Consider the following 5102-nt stretch of genomic DNA (forward strand, 5'->3'; position numbering starts at 1 on the left):
AGTAGAGCATATATTTACATTTACATGCATATATCAATATATTATAATAACCAGCTTCGGTGTGGTTATGCAATGATACTCGTGACAACTAATGTGAAATCAGTAATGGCATCCATGAGATCTCTGAAAGGTTACTGCAAATAAATGGTGAGTTTTTGAAAGTCAAATTTAAAAACAAAGTCAAGCATTTATTGAGTGATTACTACATGTAAGGCATCATGTCAAACACTGAAAAATAGTAAGAAGTATGTTGTATATGGAACCAAAGAGGAAAATGTTTAGCAGAATGCTTACTTTTAAAATACAAATTGGAACATTACTAACTAAAAATAATATAACAATATAACACTGCTAAAAAAAAAGTGACATCTTCTTTTGTCTCGAAACAACAAAATAAAACAGATGAAATATATGAAGCTATAGTTTTGCAGACACAAGACATCAACTAACAAAGGGCAGTGATCTCTGAGAGATAGAAAACAAATGAGACCAAGCACCTGGCTGGCTCAGTCAGTAGGGCATGAGACTCTTGATCTCAGGGTCATGAGTTCAAGCTCCATCTTAGCTGCAGAGCCTGGTTAAAATTAAACAACAACAGCAACAAATGAGACAAATTCTATTGTTTCCCAGTTTACAGCCTGGAGAGAATTTCAAAAGTGCAAAAAGAAGGATCTCAAGCAGACCCTAGCAGCCTGCCTGAATTAAGCAGATAGAACTTGGAGTTCCTAAAGGTCAAGGAGACTAGAGTTCTCAAGGCAGAGTATGAGTAAGGAGAAAACACAAAACAGAACTCCAAAGATGTGTAGAAGGTCCCACTTCAGTCTTCCACCAAGGACTGATCAGGGTATGCACAGAAAAGAAATATTTGAGGCCAACCAAAAGAGGTAACATAAAACTCATTCATAGAGGTCACACAAGGCCAAGAATGGTTCCTTATATTAACTTTCAACTGCTGTGGAACCAATTACCACATACTTAGTGGATTAAAATAAAACCCATTTATTTATAAGTTCATAGTTCTATAAGTCTGAATGTAGGCTACCTGGGTCCTCCGCTCAGGGGCTCACAGGCTGATGCCAGGACATTGGGTGGGCTGCATCCTTTCTGGAGGTTCTGAGGCTGAATCCACTTCCAAACTCACTTGCTGTTGTAAGAATTTGGATCCTTGCTGTTGTTAGGACTGAGACACTATTTTTTCATTGGCTGTCAGAAGGGGCTGCTTTGATCTTAGAGATTAATTTCAGGTCTTTACCATGTGACCCTGTCTACTTTCAAAGCCAGCAAGGGATAATTTCCTTCATGTTGAATCCCTCCCTCTTGTACATCAAATTTCTTTTGTCAGGAAGAACCTAGTCCTCTTTCAGGACTCACCTGATTAGGTGAGTCTCACCTGGGGGAATCAACCTTTCTTGACATCAATTGTGCAGTATTTAAAAAAAAGACTTCAGGGGCGCCTGGGTGGCTCAGTTGGTTAAGCAACTGCCTTCGGCTCAGGTCATGATCCTGGAGTCCTGGGATCGAGTCCCACATCGGGCTCCCTGCTCAGCAGGAGGTCTGCTTCTCCCGATGACCTCTCTCCTCTCATGCTGTCTCTCTTTCATTGTCTCTCTCTACCTCTCAAATAACTAAATAAAATATTTTAAAAAAAAAAAAAAAAAAAAAAAAAAAAAAAAAAAAGACTTCATTTGGGGAGGGACTATACTCATTGAGGAGGGGATTATATAAAGGTGTGGGTCACGAGAATTCATATTAGAATTCCACCTACCACATTCCTGTTCCCACCAGTCAGAGTAACTTCATTAATGAGGAGAATTGGGTAGAGTACTCACAAGGTTTTTGCCTCTGTATTGTGAAAAAACTAGCCCTAGGGGTGCCTGGGTGGCTCAGTGGGTTAAGCCCCTGCCTTCTGCTCAGGTCATGATCTCAGAGTCCTGGGATCGAGCCCTGCATCGGGCTCTCTGTTCCACAGGGAGCCTGCTTCCCCCCTCTCTCTACTCTGCCTTTCTGCCTACTTGTAATCTTTCTCTCTGTCAAACAAATAAATAAAATCTTAAAAAAAAAAAAAAGAAATTCTACTGTGTTCAGTGCATTGATTTAAAAAACTAGCCCTAGACCAAATGTTGCTTTTGTCCTAACAAAGCTTAAAGGAATAATTTAAAAGGATAAAAATGTCTCCTGGGAAATTAATCAGCCTCAGAACAAAGCTCAAGAGTGTTTATAAGATCACAAACATAAGCCTTTCTGCATTGCTCATGGCAAGCATCAGGTGGGAGCAGGGGTATCTGCTCTGAGGGTTCATAGTTTACTATTTTGTCTCCTGGATCCCAACGCTGCTGAGCTCAGTCCTGCTTCTTGGTCAGAACCATAACAGCAGGTGTTTGCAGGGGTCTTTTCATCGGGTACCATATTTATTTCCACCACAAGAGACAGAGTGACCCCAGCTTCGAAAACAGGTTTCAAGAACCAAGAAAGAAACAAAAGCTTGCCAAGAAAAGAATGGGACTTCTCAAGTTACCGGACCTTAAGGATGGTGAAGCTATTCAGAAGTTCTTCCCTGAAGAAAAGTTGCCAGCTTGAGGTAGATACGAGAAGAGTGTAGACCATCTGACAAATGCAACTGCTGTGTGTGGATGGCCACAGCACTTATTGCAAGTGTTACAGCAAATTCTTCTGCCGCCAATGTTCCAGATGCTTCTGACCAAGCTTCCAACAATTAGTCAGGGAAATTGTAAGTGCTCAGAGCTTGGCTGAAGACGATGTGGAATGAGAAACAAATGTCAACATAATAATCTCAATGAAAAATATTTTTAAAAATATTAAAATCTTAAAAATCCCACTCTGGGGAAATAAGGGCAAATAGGCTTGTTAAGGACTGTCCTGCACTGAAACCTACCAAAGTTAATTTTTTTAATTTAAGTTAATTTTTACTTTGTAAAAATTACTTTAAAATTTACTTAAAATTACTTAAAAATTTACTTTAAGTTAATTTTTACTTTGTATAGATTGATTTGTCTGTTTTAGTTCTTTTTCCCAGTGAAAAGTATATTTTGATAGAAAGCTTTTCATTTTATAAATATGCTATGAATTACCAAAACATGAAGTTATTTTATTACTAATATGTGCAATTAAAATGTATATATAACATCACATTACTATGTTAAAAATATTCAGTGTTCAGTTTTGAAAGATAGGCCAAAAAAAGTACAGGAGAAAGCTAAAGAATATACACTTTTTAAAAACTACTACATTTTGCTCTATGTAAAAGAAGTAGGTGGAAATTTACTTTGTTTATCAAAACTAGGCATTAAAATCATTGAGAGATTTAAAAAAAGGAACACAATATATTCAGCACCCACAAGCTGAGAGCCAAAATGTTTGGCATTTAATAAAAAATTAGCAAGCAGGAAGACATTATCCATAATGGAGATAAAAATTTATCCATTGAAACTGACATAGAAATTGCACAGATGATAGAATTAGTTGAAAAGGATATTAAAACCGCTATTATAACTATATACGTTAAACACAGGAAGCTAGAGGAAAAAATTTAACATGTTAAGTAGAGACGTGGAAGATATAAAAAGACCCAAATCCAATGTCACCTATAATACATGAGATGAAAAATATAATGGTTATGATTAATGACAGATTAGATATCGCAAAAAAAAATGATTAGTGAACTTGAAGACATTTTAAAAGATAGTATCTAAAATGAACAATACACAGGGAATAAAGAATAAAAAAGATAAACAGAGCATCAGTGAGCTGTGGGACAACTTTAAAAAGCTTAATATACATGTAATGAGAGCCGCCAATGGAGAAGAGAGAGAGATGGGAACTAAAAAAAATTTGAAGAAAACATGACCAAAAATTTTCAAAATTGGTATGGAAACTGTAAGTCTATAGATCCAAGAAACTCAATGAACCCTAAGCAAAACAGAACTAACCCACGTCTCATAAACAAATTTCTAAAAACCAGTGGTAAATAGAAAATGTTAAAATTAGTCAAAGAAGAAAGACACATTACATAAAAAGGGGAAAAAATGAAATTGACTGATTTCTCATGTGAACAGCATAATACAGAAGTGAGGGGAATGATGTATTTAAAATACAGCAAGAAAAAGCTTTCAATTTAAGCATTTATACCCTATGAAAATAACTTTTAAAAATAAAGGCCAAAAAAAAAAAAAGACTTTTTGAGACATTTTTTTTTTAAAGCAAAATAATTCATCACTAGCTGACCCACAATACAAGTCCTGTTAAAGGAAGTCTTTCAGGCAGAAGAAAAATGATTCCAGATGGAAATAAGGATCTGCACAGAAGAATGAAAAGCACAGGAAATGGTAACTGTGTATATAAATATATGGGCTATTTTTCTTGTTATTTAAATCTCTTTAAAAGATAACTGGCTGTTAAAAATAGCAATAAAGTGTGGAGTTTATCACATACGTAAAAGTAAAGCATATAGCAATAGCGCAAAGCTTAGTCGGGGAGAAATGGAAGTATACTATTTTAAGATTCGTATACTATCTGATATGGTATGATATGTACCATACGGTCACTGGAAGGTAGCTGCACCAAGTTTTAATTGTATTCTGTACACCCTAAACCAACCAATAAAATAAGAAAGAGTTACAGCAAAGCAGTCCAGACTAAGCCACTGTAGCATAAATAATTCTTTTGAGTTGAGGGCATTTGAGTTCCTGAAATCCCTTATTTGCCTAAAAACAAAACCTCCAAAAGAACTCAATTGTCATAAATCCCCTCCCAGGGAACAACTCAAATCTTCTCTTTTTAGAATGAAGTCAGCACCACACCCAAGCAGACATTGTAACAAAACTATCATATCTCCTATCTATTCTCCTAAGGGCCTATTTAGCTTTCCAGAAAGTCATTTGTTTTTCAACAAGTGCTCTTTCTCCCCACCCCCACTTCTAAGAAGTCATTTGTTGTTCCTAAAGTGCCCCTGTGCCCCTCCCCATCCACTATTAAGGTGGTAAATGAGCCCCAAATTCTAATCAACAACTTGAGTCACATTTCTTCATGTGAGCCTATAATTAAATCAGTTTTTTTTCTTACTAATCTGGTTATTTTTTTAATTT

General features: G+C 36.2%; 1 pseudogene; it reads left to right on the forward strand.

The window, feature by feature from the left end:
* The first annotated feature begins 846 nt into the window (after window positions 1-846).
* Window positions 847-2767, forward strand: LOC123934608 (annotated as a pseudogene).
* The last annotated feature ends 2335 nt before the right edge of the window (window positions 2768-5102 follow it).

This window comes from Meles meles, chromosome X (assembly GCF_922984935.1).
Source record: "Meles meles chromosome X, mMelMel3.1 paternal haplotype, whole genome shotgun sequence".
In the NCBI taxonomy this organism is placed as follows: domain Eukaryota; kingdom Metazoa; phylum Chordata; class Mammalia; order Carnivora; family Mustelidae; genus Meles; species Meles meles.